Source organism: Protomyctophum parallelum (genome assembly GCF_964188405.1).
Source record: "Protomyctophum parallelum genome assembly, chromosome: 6".
NCBI lineage: Eukaryota > Metazoa > Chordata > Actinopteri > Myctophiformes > Myctophidae > Protomyctophum > Protomyctophum parallelum.
In genome coordinates this window covers 43,010,039-43,027,844 of record NC_139701.1, presented here as the reverse complement: position 1 = coordinate 43,027,844, position 17,806 = coordinate 43,010,039, and the positions used below count along the sequence as shown (strand labels likewise).

Sequence of the window (17,806 nt, the reverse complement as noted above, 5' to 3'; positions counted from 1 at the left end):
ATTAATAATGTTGTTAGCAATCGTATGTAAATTCTGCAGATTTGTGCTATGCTACATTCACGTGCAGGTACCATGGATCGGACGTTCTTTGAAGAGGATGTCATCAGGCAGACCGCGGGGCCCTTTTTCAGACAGGATTGGCGTTTACAGACACATCGCTTTATTCAAGGTAATTTTATTTATTTATTTATTTATTTATTTATTTATTTATTTATTTATTTATTTATTTATTTACTTACAATACAGACAATCATCCGTCACACATTGCAGCCAGAGATTGCCTCGAGGACGAAGGAATCAACTGGATTAGGACTCCTGCAAAGTAAGTGGTGGCCGATCACATTCATATAATTTATTGTCACGCATTATTCACAACATATTTGAACATGTATTTTTTTTAATCATTATTGTAGGTCGTCCGATTTGAATCCGATGGGGCTGGTCTGGACATATCTGAAAGCATTTCTGAAAGACAAAGCAAAGCCCACCAATAGACAAGAGCTCATTGATGCAATTGAGAAGTTTTGGTTCGAAGTACTGGACATCGGACACTGTTTCATGTACATTCAGGGCTTACACAATGTTTGCCGTGATATCATTGCCAGAGGTGGGCGACCAACTGGGAAGCAGTCACTAGACCAGGCCATACTGACTTTGATAAAGTGAGTGATGGGACGGACATTGGACTTTTTGGATATTTTGTTTTTTTTTCTCCAGATATCACTCACATTATGTTGTAAATTATGGACTCTGTTACATTATAAACATTTAACATTTGAATAGGCCTTCATATGGACTGAATATGGAAAGAGGCATGTGGTACACATAAATTACTCAATCATTTGGAGTGAAACTAATCTCCCTCCAAACCATTCCAGTGAAATATTGTAAAAAGTGTCTAAATTGTAAATACTGAGGGAAATTTGTAGAAGACAAACCATATTCTTCCTTAACCTCTGAAAGTGATTTCATGTTTGTATATCTTAATAGACAACCCAAATTGTCAACGCCTTTGCTAGTCAACGTACAATAATGTACAATACATTAAAAACAAGAACATAATGATTTGTTTGTTTGTGTTGGGCTCTTTTATTTGCCTTTATTGATAGATACACAGTAAGGTGACAGGAAATAGGGAGAGAGACATGGTGGGGAAGGCCCCCACACCGATACCAAGGCAACCATGGGGCTTACAAGCGATCCGAACTATCAGAAACTCGAACAATGGTACAATGCCAATGCCGGGAATCTCAACATGAGAGCCATGTTCGACGCGGACAAGGAAAGATTCAGCACGTTCAGCACGACCCTCGAGACGGGCGACGGAGACATCCTGGTGGACTACTCCAAGAATCTCATCAACGAGGAGGTCATGGCCATGCTGCTGGCGCTGGCCAAGTCCAGAGGCGTTGAGGAGGCCAGAGAGAGGATGTTCTCTGGAGACAAGATCAACTTCACGGAAGGCCGCGCCGTGCTCCACGTCGCCCTGCGCAATCGCTCGAACACGCCCATCCACGTCGACGGCAACAATGTCATGCCAAAGGTCAATATGGTGCTCGACCAGATGAAGGCCTTCTGTCACAGAGTACGCAGTGGAGACTGGAAGGGATTCACCGGAAAGGCCATCGCCGATGTGGTCAACATCGGCATCGGAGGCTCCGACCTAGGACCGCTGATGGTGACCGAGGCTCTGAAGTCTTACTCGGCAGGTGGACCTAATGTGTGGTTCGTGTCCAACATCGATGGCACTCACATGGCCAAGACCCTGGCCCGGCTCGACGCAGAGACCACGCGCTTCATCATCGCCTCCAAGACATTCACCACCCAAGAGACCATCACAAACGTAGAGTCTGCCAAGTGTTGGTTCCTCCAGGCGGCAAAGGACGAAGCTGAAGTTGCCAAGCACTTTGTAGCGCTGTCCACCAACGCACCCAAAGTGAAGGACTTTGGCATTGACACGGACAACATGTTCGAGTTCTGGGATTGGGTTGGAGGCCGATACTCGCTGTGGTCAGCTATTGGTCTCTCCATTGCGCTGCACGTAGGATTTGACAACTTTGAGCGTCTCCTTGCCGGCGCACACTGGATGGACAACCATTTCCGTAACACGCCTCTGGACCAGAACGTGCCCGTACTGCTGGCCATGCTGGGGGTCTGGTACGTCAACTTCTTCCAGGCCGACACCCACGCCATGCTGCCCTACGACCAGTACATGCACCGCTTTGCGGCCTACTTCCAGCAGGCCGACATGGAGTCCAATGGAAAGCGTATCGGCAAAAATGGCTCGTGTGTCAAACACCATCGTCTGGGGGGAGCCGGGGACCAACGGGCAGCACGCTTTCTATCAGCTCATCCATCAAGGCACCAGACTGATTCCTGCCGACTTCCTGATCCCAGCCCAGTCACAGAACCCGATCAGGGACAACCTTCACCACAAGATCCTGGCGGCCAACTTTCTGGCCCAGACGGAAGCGCTGATGAAGGGGAAGACGCCAGACGAGGCCTGCAAAGAACTGCAGGCCAGTGGCCTGTCGGAATGCATGAGAACTGTGCGGCGTTACAAACAGGGACAGCGTGCTCACAAGCCACAGGTGGCCCGGAAATTGACACGGTATGCTGGACACACAGTACACTACAAGTTCTAATTCTCGTCCAAATGTGTCCATTTGTACAGACAATTAATTATTCTATTTTGTCTCCAGGCAGGCCATTCAAGCAATCGATTCCCTGCTGAGAAAGAACTGCGTAATGACAGCAAGCAGCATTAAAGCGACCCTGGAAACCAGCCACAACATTAGCCTGGGGCTGCGAACAATACGGAGAGCTTTGAAAGAACTGAAATGGAGCCACAAGAAGACTCGGTAAGAATGAAAAAAAAAAATAATAATTCTACAGTGACATGTGAGAAATGTGATACATTACGTGTATAGGCTACTGCCAATGAACGGAGAACAGTGCGCATAGTAATGATTGTTGTTTTCTTCACAGCACTGTGTCACAAACACCGGATAAGATCATGGCCTTACGAGTGGAACACGCCCAGGCCTGGTTAGATGTAGGTGAAAACTGGCACGACGTCTTGTTCGCGGACGAAACGACCGTGACGCTTCAAAGTTCCACAGATGCATGCAACGAAGCGGACATGATGTCACAGCTGGAACCTCCCGTCAAGCTGCGCGTGTGGGCTGGTATTTCACGTTGTGGGCCAGGGCCTATGCTTGTATTTGAAGGTAAGATATAAACTTGATTGGATATTAATAATGTTGTTAGCAATCGTATACAAAATTCTGCAGATTTGTGCTAATTGTGCTATGCTACATTCACGTGCAGGTACCATGGATCGGACGTTCTTTGAAGAGGATGTCATCAGGCAGACCGCGGGGCCCTTTTTCAGACAGGATTGGCGTTTACAGACACATCGCTTTATTCAAGGTAATTTTATTTATTTATTTATTTATTTATTTATTTATTTATTTATTTATTTATTTATTTATTTATTTATTTATTTATTTATTTATTTATTTATTTATTTACTTACTTACTTACAATGCAGACAATCATCCGTCACACATTGCAGCCAGAGATTGCCTCGAGGACGAAGGAATCAACTGGATTAGGACTCCTGCAAAGTAAGTGGTGGCCGATCACATTCATATAATTTATTGTCAAGCATTATTCACAACATATCTGAACATGTATTTCTTTTATCATTATTGTAGGTCGTCCGATTTGAATCCGATGGGGCTGGTCTGGACATATCTGAAAGCATTTCTGAAAGACAAAGCAAAGCCCACCAATAGACAAGAGCTCATTGATGCAATTGAGAAGTTTTGGTTCGAAGTACTGGACATCGGACACTGTTTCATGTACATTCAGGGCTTACACAATGTTTGCCGTGATATCATTGCCAGAGGTGGGCGACCAACTGGGAAGCAGTCACTAGACCAGGCCATACTGACTTTGATAAAGTGAGTGATGGGACGGACATTGGACTTTTTGGATATTTTTTTTTTTTTCTCCAGATATCACTCACATTATGTTGTAAATTATGGACTCTGTTACATTATAAACATTTAACATTTGAATAGGCCTTCATATGGACTGAATATGGAAAGAGGCATGTGGTACACATAAATTACTCAATCATTTGGAGTGAAACTAATCTCCCTCCAAACCATTCCAGTGAAATATTGTAAAAAGTGTCTAAATTGTAAATACTGAGGGAAATTTGTAGAAGACAAACCATATTCTTCCTTAACCTCTGAAAGTGATTTAATGTTTGTATATCTTAATAGACAACCCAAATTGTCAACGCCTTTGCTAGTCAAAGTACAATAATGTACAATACATTAAAAACAAGAACATAATGATTTGTTTGTTTGTGTTGGGCTCTTTTATTTGCCTTTATTGATAGATACACAGTAAGGTGACAGGAAATAGGGAGAGAGACATGGTGGGGAAGGCCCCCACACCGATACCAAGGCAACCATGGGGCTTACAAGCGATCCGAACTATCAGAAACTCGAACAATGGTACAATGCCAATGCCGGGAATCTCAACATGAGAGCCATGTTCGACGCGGACAAGGAAAGATTCAGCACGTTCAGCACGACCCTCGAGACGGGCGACGGAGACATCCTGGTGGACTACTCCAAGAATCTCATCAACGAGGAGGTCATGGCCATGCTGCTGGCGCTGGCCAAGTCCAGAGGCGTTGAGGAGGCCAGAGAGAGGATGTTCTCTGGAGACAAGATCAACTTCACGGAAGGCCGCGCCGTGCTCCACGTCGCCCTGCGCAATCGCTCGAACACGCCCATCCACGTCGACGGCAACAATGTCATGCCAAAGGTCAATATGGTGCTCGACCAGATGAAGGCCTTCTGTCACAGAGTACGCAGTGGAGACTGGAAGGGATTCACCGGAAAGGCCATCGCCGATGTGGTCAACATCGGCATCGGAGGCTCCGACCTAGGACCGCTGATGGTGACCGAGGCTCTGAAGTCTTACTCGGCAGGTGGACCTAATGTGTGGTTCGTGTCCAACATCGATGGCACTCACATGGCCAAGACCCTGGCCCGGCTCGACGCAGAGACCACGCGCTTCATCATCGCCTCCAAGACATTCACCACCCAAGAGACCATCACAAACGCAGAGTCTGCCAAGTGTTGGTTCCTCCAGGCGGCAAAGGACGAAGCTGAAGTTGCCAAGCACTTTGTAGCGCTGTCCACCAACGCACCCAAAGTGAAGGACTTTGGCATTGACACGGACAACATGTTCGAGTTCTGGGATTGGGTTGGAGGCCGATACTCGCTGTGGTCAGCTATTGGTCTCTCCATTGCGCTGCACGTAGGATTTGACAACTTTGAGCGTCTCCTTGCCGGCGCACACTGGATGGACAACCATTTCCGTAACACGCCTCTGGACCAGAACGTGCCCGTACTGCTGGCCATGCTGGGGGTCTGGTACGTCAACTTCTTCCAGGCCGAGACCCACGCCATGCTGCCCTACGACCAGTACATGCACCGCTTTGCGGCCTACTTCCAGCAGGCCGACATGGAGTCCAATGGAAAGCGTATCGGCAAAAATGGCTCGTGTGTCAAACACCATACTGGACCGATCGTCTGGGGGGAGCCGGGGACCAACGGGCAGCACGCTTTCTATCAGCTCATCCAATAAGGCACCAGACTGATTCCTGCCGACTTCCTGATCCCAGCCCAGTCACAGAACCCGATCAGGGACAACCTTCACCACAAGATCCTGGCGGCCAACTTTCTGGCCCAGACGGAAGCGCTGATGAAGGGGAAGACGCCAGACGAGGCCTGCAAAGAACTGCAGGCCAGTGGCCTGTCGGAATGCATGAGAACTGTGCGGCGTTACAAACAGGGACAGCGTGCTCACAAGCCACAGGTGGCCCGGAAATTGACACGGTAGGCTGGACACACAGTACACTACAAGTTCTAATTCTCGTCCAAATGTGTCCATTTGTACAGACAATTAATTATTCTATTTTGTCTCCAGGCAGGCCATTCAAGCAATCGATTCCCTGCTGAGAAAGAACTGCGTAATGACAGCAAGCGGCATTAAAGCGACCCTGGAAACCAGCCACAACATTAGCCTGGGGCTGCGAACAATACGGAGAGCTTTGAAAGAACTGAAATGGAGCCACAAGAAGACTCGGTAAGAATGAAAAAAAAAAAAAAAACATTCTACAGTAACATGTGAGAAATGTGATACATTACGTGTATAGGCTACTGCCAATGAACGGAGAACAGTGCGCATAGTAATGATTGTTGTTTTCTTCACAGCACTGTGTCACAAACACCGGATAAGATCATGGCCTTACGAGTGGAACACGCCCAGGCCTGGTTAGATGTAGGTGAAAACTGGCACGACGTCTTGTTCGCGGACGAAACGACCGTGACGCTTCAAAGTTCCACAGATGCATGCAACGAAGCGGACATGATGTCACAGCTGGAACCTCCCGTCGAGCTGCGCGTGTGGGCTGGTATTTCACGTTGTGGGCCAGGGCCTATGCTTGTATTTGAAGGTAAGATATAAACTTGATTGGATATTAATAATGTTGTTAGCAATCGTATGTAAATTCTGCAGATTTGTGCTAATTGTGCTATGCTACATTCACGTGCAGGTACCATGGATCGGACGTTCTTTGAAGAGGATGTCATCAGGCAGACCGTGGGGCCCTTTTTCAGACAGGATTGGCGTTTACAGACACATCGCTTTATTGAAGGTAATTTTATTTATTTATTTATTTATTTATTTATTTATTTATTTATTTATTTATTTATTTATTTATTTATTTATTTATTTATTTATTTATTTATTTATTTATTTATTTATTTATTTATTTCCAATGCAGACAATCATCCGTCACACATTGCAGCCAGAGATTGCCTCGAGGACGAAGGAATCAACTGGATTAGGACTCCTGCAAAGTAAGTGGTGGCCGATCACATTCATATAATTTATTGTCACGTATTATTCACAACATATCTGAACATGTATTTTTTTTATCATTATTGTAGGTCGTCCGATTTGAATCCGATGGGGCTGGTCTGGACATATCTGAAAGCATGTCTGAAAGACAAAGCAAAGCCCACCAATAGACAAGAGCTCATCGATGCAATTGAGAAGTTTTGGTTCGAAGTACTGGACATCGGACACTGTTTCATGTACATTCAGGGCTTACACAATGTTTGCCGTGATATCATTGCCAGAGATGGGCGACCAACTGGGAAGCAGTCACTAGACCAGGCCATACTGACTTTGATAAAGTGAGTGATGGGACGGACATTGGACTTTTTGGATATTTTGTTTTTTTTTCTCCAGATATCACTCACATTATGTTGTAAATTATGGACTCTGTTACATTATAAACATTTAACATTTGAATCTTTCACAGATTACACTAATGTCAGGATCATGTTTCTTCACAATACTGTGTTTAAATATAAACATTTGGAACCATGACCGTGTTGAGAAGCTGAATCTAAAGTAAAATAACTGCAGTAATTTCAGCAGTGTTTGAAACTAAGTTACCCTGATTCATTGTTGAGTGGAATGTGAAATGCGAGTCATTGAATACCTTTACCATTCACATGTAATTCAGTCAGTAAAGTAGCTCATATGGATGTGCTATGCATTGGCTCAGTCATTGACACGGTTATCTTTGTGTTGTCTGTGAGGGACATTGGTGTGTAATATAGCCATGGTCATTGTTTGGTCTGTTTACGGTTTACCATTGACATGTATTACTGTCAGGAAGAATAACTTGTACAGAGTGATGGGTCATCGTTGTAGTTCAATTGGTCTGCAATTCATTCACATATGCAAATGACCCCACAGGCACACTGTCTGTTTCACAACAAACAAGTATGTGTGGCGCAACCATAGTTGCTGACAATTTAAACGTTAGATTTTGTCATACATGTTGTGGGTGTGAAGGTTTTCTATATATTTTTTGTGATGGAAAAGGTATTTTTGTGTTGGGTTCATTATTGCAGAAGTGTTAAAAACAGTACCAGTATATTACCAATAGGTGGCGAAGTATCACCAGGGGAACAGAGTGTGTGAGGTGTGTCAAGTTTCATGTGGACTGAACTCTCACGTGATCCCATGAGAGTTTGTTCATACAATGAAACCTGAATGAAACACATGCTGCTGTGAGCAGTGTGTGATACTGAGCATATATTATTCTATTTTGCAGGTGAGACGGTTATACTGGGAAGAAATAAATAAAACACTTCTCTCTTCCCTGACTTTTCCTAAAACGCAGGGGAAACGCAACTGCTTTAGAGAATTCCACAAGTGAATCTATATGTGGAATTCTCTAAATCACCACTCTGATATAACCAGTAATTTCTTTCTGGCCACTGAAGCAATTTTAGCTGCCACAATGGGGTGGTGGGGGCGCTATATAATCTTTGAGTCATTATAATACTAATGCTAGATAAAAAGCAGGCTTGTTTCTATTCCATGCCAGCTTGGAAAAAAAAACAATCGTGGACAATGATGTGTTGGGCTCTTTTATTTGCCTTTATTGATAGATACACAGTACGTTAACAGGAATTAGGGAGAGAGATGGTGGGGAAGGCACGCAGAAAAGTTTGTCTGGAGTGGGACTCGAACCTGCAACACAATGACAGAACATTATGACTTGCATCAGAGATCAGGATGTATACATGCGACTACAGCCTTTGCCACAAACTGTACAAGTAAATGGTCTTTCCCCCGTATGAGTTGTCATGTGTGTTTTTAGATCACACTTTAGATTAAACATTTTGCCACAAACTACAGGCTTTCCCCTTGTATGGGACATCATGTGTAATTTTAACATACTCCTGCCACTACAACCTTTGCTACAAACTGTATGAATCATGGTGTGCATATTCCAAGTTCCCTTCCCATTAAACATTTTGCCACAGTATGTGCAACTGAAGCTGCCACCATGAGGCCGACCGATAACATTAAAAGTGAATTAATGAACCTACCCTCCAAGTTTTTCTCTGAGGAAAAAATACTTGAATGTGATTTTTTGCATTTTCCCATTCATGTCAAATTTGTCAATGGGGAAATTTAATTCACTAATACATTATATCAATTAAACTATACAAGCACATCCTTCCCGATGAAGCCGGTCAATTTGACATAATGTTTCTTCACAATACTGTGTTGAAATATAAACATTTGAATTTTGGAACCATGACCGTGTTGAGAAGCTGAATCTAAAATAAAATAACTGCAGTAATTTCAGCAGTGTTTGAAACTCAGTTTCCCTGATTCATTGTTGGGTGGAATGTGGAAGGGGAGTCATTGCATACCTTTACCATTCACATGTAATTCAGTCAGTAAAGTAGCTCATATGGATGTGCTATGCATTGGCTCATTACCATTCACATGTAATTCAGTCAGTAAAGTAGCTCATATGGATGTGCTATGCATTGGCTCATTGACATGGTTATCTTTATGTTGTATGTGAGGGACATTGGTGAATTGGTGTGTAATAAGGCCATGGTCATTGTTTGGTCTGTTTACGGTTTACCATTGACATGTAATACTGTCAGGGAGAATAACTTGTACAGAGTGATGGGTCATCGTTGTAGTCCAATTGGTAAGATAATGGATGTTATGTGATACTGTGATCTTATGTGAGGATGTTATATGAATGTTGGGTCATCTAAACAGGGAAGTGGGTTATTTTGGAAGCTAGTTTGTACACTCTTTTAAGTAATGGTTGATGCTCCAAAGGTACACCGAAGGTCTACTTTTTTTTACCATCAAACCATAACAGGCCATTTTATTTTAGGGTGAATAACACTATAATTCTAAAGGTTACTGGCAGAAGCCAGAGGTTATGCCATTTATGTAACAACACAAAGTTGGACACGAGTTCCAGGTTCTGTTTGAGTGCATTTTGGATTTTAGACAAAAATACCTGACAAAGCATAATTTAACTCACTCATAAATGCAATCTAATAAGAAAAAAGTTATTTGTAACGTGAGTGCTTTTGTGGAAATGAAAGAAAGAAAGAATACTTAAATATGTTGAAAATCAGATGAATATTTGAGGACATTTAACTAATAAACGACTTAATATCAATAAACTCAAATTTTGGCCAACTCCATGTATTACTGTTGGGCTATTGTGACTTGCAGTGATGCAAAGGGTTTACTGGGGGCTGTTAACCAACAGTTGTCCAGTGTCTGTCTATTGTTCTTCTGTCCCGCCCCTCATTACACACCCCCTCTGTGGGTATTTAACAGGGCTCCATTTTGTTTTGTGTCACTTTAAGCTGTCTTCTTGTTAAGAGCTGAACTTGATCTCGTCTGGACTTGGTGAAGTAATCAGGTATGTAGTTTGTGTTTTGACAAGTGTTCCATATCCTATACTGTTGCTCTAATCCAGTGACAATGTAAGAGTGTCCATTTGGTTTGGACTTCCTATGGGTCCCTCCTTTAGTTCCATTTACAGTGCAGTTTGGGGTCCCATCAACAGTGTATCAAACTGAGAGTCCTTGGATTGTAATCAGTCACTCTTCTCTACCCCATTAACTTACTGGGCCACCGGACAGATCGGTGGAGAACTCTAGCATGATTTTGTAGTTAGTTTTAGATATTTTCCAGTTCAGGTGGCAGGCAACACAGCTGAAGGCTGGAGCTAATCCAATAAATGGACATGTTAGATTTCAATGTGCGAAGAGACAGGGCATATGTGCATAAGTAGTAAACGGTAATTACATTACACATAACACCTAGATCTAATATAGACAAAATTACTTGGTTTCCGTAGTTGTGTTTGTCACAGTGCATCATGTCACCAGTATGCCATGCTTTACCCTGCCGTAGTTTTTTACCTGAACTTAAAAACAAACAGCATCAGGGAGGTGTCTGTTTAGTGTGTACTGCTTAATGTTACATTTGCATAATTGAACAACATCAATTTGTGCCCCACAGTAGGCTGCTGCTGCAACTGTTGACGGAGATGACTGAAGTCAATCAGCAAACAAGAGACACCATCCTCAGTATGTTTCAACAAGGTTATTCCACCAAGAAAATAGCCAAACACCTGGAAGACACGGGACACTGTGTGCATGAGAACTGTGCAGCGTTACACAAGCCACGGGTGGCCCGGAAATTGACATGGTAGGCTGGACACACAGTACACTACAAGTTCTAATTCTCGTCCAAATGTGTCCATTTGTACAGACAATTAATTATTCTATTTTGTCTCCAGGCAGGCCATTCAAGCAATCGACTCCCTGCTGAGAGAGAACTGCGTAATGACAGCGAGCGACATTAAAGCGACCCAGGAAACCAGCCACAACATTAGCCTGGGGCTGCAAACAATACGGAGAGCTTTGAAAGAACTGAAATGGAGCCACAAGAAGACTTGGTAAGAAGAAAAAAAAACATTCTACTGTAACATGTGAGAAATGTGATACATTATGTATAGGCTACTGCCAATGAACGGAGAACAGTGTGCATAGTAATGATTGTTGTTTTCTTAACAGCAATGTGTCACAAACACCGGATAAGATCATGGCCTTACGAGTGGAACACGCCCAGGCCTGGTTAGATGCAGGTGAAAACTGGCACGACGTCTTGTTTGCGGACAAAACGACCGTGACGCTTCAAAGTTCCACAGATGCATGCAACGGGAAGACGGACCACAAAGCGGACATTATGTCACAGCTGGAACCTCCCGTCGACCTGCGTGTCTGGGCTGCTATTTCACGTTGTGGGCCAAGGCCTATGCTTGTCTTTGAAGGTAAGATATAAACTTGATTGGATATTATTAATGTTGTTAGCAATCGTATGTCAATTCTGCAGATGACATTTACGTGCAGGTACCATGGATTGGGCGTTCTTTGAAGAGGATGTCATCAGGCAGACCGTGGGGCCCTTTTTCAGACAGGATTGGTGTTTACAGACACATCGCTTTATTCAAGGTAATACTATTTATTTATTTATTTATTTATTTATTTATTTATTTATTTATTTATTTATTTATTTATTTATTTATTTATTTGTGTATTTGTGTATTTGTTTATTTATGTATTTATTTCCAATACAGACAATCATCCGTCACACATTGCAGCCAGAGATTGCCTCGAGGACGAAGGAATCAACTGGATTAGGACTCCTGCAAAGTAAGTGGTGGCCGATCACATTCATATAATTTATTGTCACGTATTATTCACAACATATCTTAACATGTATTTTTTTAATCATTATTGTAGGTCGTCCGATTTGAATCCGATGGGGCTGGCCTGGACATATCTGAAAGCATTTCTGAAAGACGAAGCAACGCCCACCAATAGACAAGAGCTCATCGATGCGATTGAGAAGTTTTCGTTCGAAGTACTGGACATCGGACACTGTTTCATGTACATTCAGGGCTTACACAATGTTTGCCGTGATATCATTGCCAGAGGTGGGCGACCAACTGGGAAGCAGTCACTAGACCAGGCCATACTGACTTTGATAAAGTGAGTGATGGGACGGACATTGGACTTTTTGGATATTTTGTTTTTTTTCTCCAGCTATCACTCACATTATGTTGTAAATTATGGACTCTGTTACATTATAAACATTTAACATTTGAATAGGCCTTCATATGGACTGAATATGGAAAGAGGCATGTGGTACACATTAATTACTCAATCATTTGGAGTGAAACTAATCTCCCTCCAAACCATTCATTCTGGATTTTAAGATGTATGTCCAACCTTAAAAACCAAGACAATTTACACCGGAGAGAAACGAAACCCTTTCATTGTGATGTGTTCAAACGTTTTTAGTTATTCAAAAGGTTTAGAAATTCACACGGTTGTACATACTGGATTTATGGTTCTGTGTGGAAATAGTTTTACTAATTCAAGCAACCGAAATCTGATTAGTGTGAACATTATGACAACAGAGGGTGATCAGTAAAGTGTAGCATGATGATCCATTACGGATATGTTTTAAGGTGGCTAAACTGATTTAAACACAACATGTTGATTTGTTGATTAATTGCAAGTAAACAAATAGTGTTTGAACTGTTCTTTGTAGTAGTATTTTTCCAGATAAATTATTAGAACAGTAGTATTTTGTGTTAAAGTCTGCCATTTTGCATATTTCCCACTGTCTGTACATTCTTTATTTATGCTTCACTGAATCTGACCGTACTATTATTATTATCGTCATAGGTTTGTTATACTGTATTGTTTGTATGGGACATGCCCACTACATTTAGCTGCAAATAGAAATAAACAAATATCAATATTCCTTATTATTTGTCTCTATGTAATTTTACCTGTAGATTGCTGTAGATTAGATTTAGATGAGAGGTTGGTCATGCTTTATATTAAAATATACAACATGGAATATACAACATGAACGTGGATGGCACTTTTCGGAGTTGCCCTTGGCCATACACCGAGGTGCTCACAATCCTGGGAAACTATCGCGGATTTGTGCTGCCACTAGTCCACATACTGATGGAACAGCGCACCATTGGGCACTACCGCGACGCATTCCAAGTGGTTAAAGCGGCTGTAAGGCGTATTTCACACCACCACTGGCGCCCTCAAGTCATCATCTGTGACTTTGAGGTTGGGTTGAAGACGGCCCTGGAATCCGAGTTCCCTGCAGCCAGAGTCAGTGGCTGTTACTTCCATTTTAACCAATCCCTGTGGAAGAGGGTCCAACAGCTCGGGTTGGCGGTTCCATTTCACCAAGACCGTCGCCTGGCAAAGACAATTCGAAAGTTCATGGCCCTGGGTGAGGGGGAACTTCGACACTCTGGTCAATGCCAGGGGTACAAGACGTGTCGTGGATCAGTATCCAGAGTTGGAGGAATTCTTCACCTACATGAGGAACACCTACTTGGAACCTGGCCGGTGCACCTTCCCGCCTGCAATGTGGAACGTGTACGAGAGAACATGGACCAAAGGACAAACAACCATGTTGAATGTGAGTGTTGTTATAACATGTTTGTTTCTATTTCCCTTGTATTAACATAAAAAACATTTCTTATACATGTATTAGTGGTTAACTATGCACTAATTAACAGTTTATCTAACATTCTTTGAATCTACCTGGTCTAAAGTTGCAACAATGATTTATTAAGGGCCTACTTATCTCATAAGCAGTGTGCGAAAACTAGAGTTCTCAACAGGCCCCAAAATTAAGGCTTAAATTAAGGCAAAATGTAGTTCTTAACAGGCCCCCTACCTGGGCCCTCATGAAACCCTGTACATTCAAGACACTGCCCCCACTAGATCTCCATATATGGACCTGACCTGTTCTGACATACCATAATGGTAGTCTAAAGGTATTACTCTGCCAAAACAGTAATACCAGTAAGACGCGCGGGATCGCGCCCTTTGGGGCGTAGGACCTCGTGGGAGACATCGAAGAGGATGGACGGATGGGGAAGGATCAACATAATTATGTTGCTCTAATCCAGTGTGGTAATGTAAGAGTGTTCATTTGGTTTGGTCCCTCCTTTAGTTCCATTTACAGTGCAGTTTGGGGTCCCATCAACAGTGTATCAAACTGAGAGTCCTTGGATTGTAATCAGTCACTCTTCTCTTCCCTACCCCATTATCTTACTGGGCCACCGGACAGATCGGTAGCATGTTTTTGTAGTTAGTTTTAGATATTTTCCAGTTCAGGTGGCAGGCAACACAGCTGAAGGCTGGAGCTAATCCAATAAATGGACATGTTAGATTTCAATGTGCCAAGAGACAGGGCATATGTGCATAAGTAGTAAACGGTAATTACATTACACATAACACCTAGATCTAATATAGACAAAAGTACTTGGTTGCCATAGTTGTGTTTGTCACAGTGCATCATAATGTCACCAGTATGCCATGTTTTACCCTGCCGTAGTTTTTTACCTGAACTCAAAAACAAACAGCATCAGGGAGGTGTCTGTTTAGTGTGTACTGCTAATGTTACATTTGCAAATTGAACAACATCAATTTGTGCCCCATAGTAGGCTGCTGCTGCAACTGTTGACGGAGATGACGAAAGTCAATCAGCAAACAATTAATTATTCTATTTCGTCTCCAGGCAGGCCATTCAAGCAATCGACTCCCTGCTGAGAGAGAACTGCGTAATGACAGCGAGCGACATTAAAGCGACCCTGGAAACCATTAGCCTGTGGCTGCGAACAATACAGAGAGCGTTGAAAGAACTGAAATGGAGCCACAAGAAGACTCTGTAAGAATAATAAATAAATAAAAACATTCTACTGTAACATGTGAGAAATGTGATACATTATGTATAGGCTACTGCCAATGAACGGAGAACAGTGTGCATAGTAATGATTGTTGTTTTCTTCACAGCACTGTGTCACAAACACCGGATAAGATCATGGCCTTACGAGTGGAACACGCCCAGGCCTGGTTAGATGCAGGTGAAAACTGGCACGACGTCTTGTTCGCGGACGAAACGACCGTGACGCTTCAAAGTTCCACAGATGCATGCAACAGGAAGACGGACCACGAAGCGGACATGATGTCACAGCTGGAACCTCCCGCCGAGCTGTGCGTGTGGGCTGGTATTTCACGTTGTGGGCCAGGGCCTATGCTTGTCTTTGAAGGTAAGATATAAACTTGATTGGATATTAATAATGTTGGTAGCAATCGTATGTCAATTCTGCAGATGTACCTAATTGTGCTATGCTACATTCACGTGCAGGTACCATGGATCGGGCGTTCTTTGAAGAGGATGTCATCAGGCAGACCGCGGGGCCCTTTTTCAGACAGGATTGGTGTATACAGACACATCGCTTTATCCAAGGTAATATTATTTATTTATTTATTTATTTATTTATTTATTTATTTATTTATTTATTTATTTATTTATTTATTTATTTATTTATTTATTTATTTATTTATTTAAATTTATTTATATTTATTTATATTATTTGTGTTTGTTTATTTATGTATTTATTTCCAATGCAGACAATCCGTCACACATTGCAGCCTCGAGGACGAAGGAATCAATCTGGATTAGGACTTACTGCAAAGTAAGTGGTGGCCGATCACATTCATATAATTTATTATATGACTGGGAAGCAGTCACTAGACCAGGCCATACTGACTTTGATAAAGTGAGTGATGGGACGGACATTGGACTTTTTGGATATTTTGTTTTTTTTCTCCAGCTATCACTCACATTATGTTGTAAATTATGGACTCTGTTACATTATAAACATTTAACATTTGAATAGGCCTTCATATGGACTGAATATGGAAAGAGGCATGTGGTACACATTAATTACTCAATCATTTGGAGTGAAACTAATCTCCCTCCAAACCATTCATTCTGGATTTTAAGATGTATGTCCAACCTTAAAAACCAAGACAATTTACACCGGAGAGAAACGAAACCCTTTCATTGTGATGTGTTCAAACGTTTTTAGTTATTCAAAAGGTTTAGAAATTCACACGGTTGTACATACTGGATTTATGGTTCTGTGTGGAAATAGTTTTACTAATTCAAGCAACCGAAATCTGATTAGTGTGAACATTATGACAACAGAGGGTGATCAGTAAAGTGTAGCATGATGATCCATTACGGATATGTTTTAAGGTGGCTAAACTGATTTAAACACAACATGTTGATTTGTTGATTAATTGCAAGTAAACAAATAGTGTTTGAACTGTTCTTTGTAGTAGTATTTTTCCAGATAAATTATTAGAACAGTAGTATTTTGTGTTAAAGTCTGCCATTTTGCATATTTCCCACTGTCTGTACATTCTTTATTTATGCTTCACTGAATCTGACCGTACTATTATTATTATCGTCATAGGTTTGTTATACTGTATTGTTTGTATGGGACATGCCCACTACATTTAGCTGCAAATAGAAATAAACAAATATCAATATTCCTTATTATTTGTCTCTATGTAATTTTACCTGTAGATTGCTGTAGATTAGATTTAGATGAGAGGTTGGTCATGCTTTATATTAAAATATACAACATGGAATATACAACATGAACGTGGATGGCACTTTTCGGAGTTGCCCTTGGCCATACACCGAGGTGCTCACAATCCTGGGAAACTATCGCGGATTTGTGCTGCCACTAGTCCACATACTGATGGAACAGCGCACCATTGGGCACTACCGCGACGCATTCCAAGTGGTTAAAGCGGCTGTAAGGCGTATTTCACACCACCACTGGCGCCCTCAAGTCATCATCTGTGACTTTGAGGTTGGGTTGAAGACGGCCCTGGAATCCGAGTTCCCTGCAGCCAGAGTCAGTGGCTGTTACTTCCACTTTAACCAATCCCTGTGGAAGAGGGTCCAACAGCTCGGGTTGGCGGTTCCATTTCACCAAGACCGTCGCCTGGCAAAGACAATTCGAAAGTTCATGGCCCTGGGTGAGGGGGAACTTCGACACTCTGGTCAATGCCAGGGGTACAAGACGTGTCGTGGATCAGTATCCAGAGTTGGAGGAATTCTTCACCTACATGAGGAACACCTACTTGGAACCTGGCCGGTGCACCTTCCCGCCTGCAATGTGGAACGTGTACGAGAGAACATGGACCAAAGGACAAACAACCATGTTGAATGTGAGTGTTGTTATAACATGTTTGTTTCTATTTCCCTTGTATTAACATAAAAAACATTTCTTATACATGTATTAGTGGTTAACTATGCACTAATTAACAGTTTATCTAACATTCTTTGAATCTACCTGGTCTAAAGTTGCAACAATGATTTATTAAGGGCCTACTTATCTCATAAGCAGTGTGCGAAAACTAGAGTTCTCAACAGGCCCCAA

The 17,806-nt window shown here is 42.3% G+C and overlaps 1 pseudogene across 1 annotated transcript; it reads left to right on the top strand.

The window, feature by feature from the left end:
• Positions 1-1,183: 1,183 nt before the first annotated feature.
• LOC310860001 (glucose-6-phosphate isomerase-like) lies at positions 1,184-3,943 on the top strand (annotated as a pseudogene). The gene is made up of 5 exons: positions 1,184-2,611; positions 2,703-2,861; positions 2,989-3,188; positions 3,331-3,432; positions 3,912-3,943. The product of its transcript is annotated as a glucose-6-phosphate isomerase-like (transcript).
• The last annotated feature ends 13,863 nt before the right edge of the window (positions 3,944-17,806 follow it).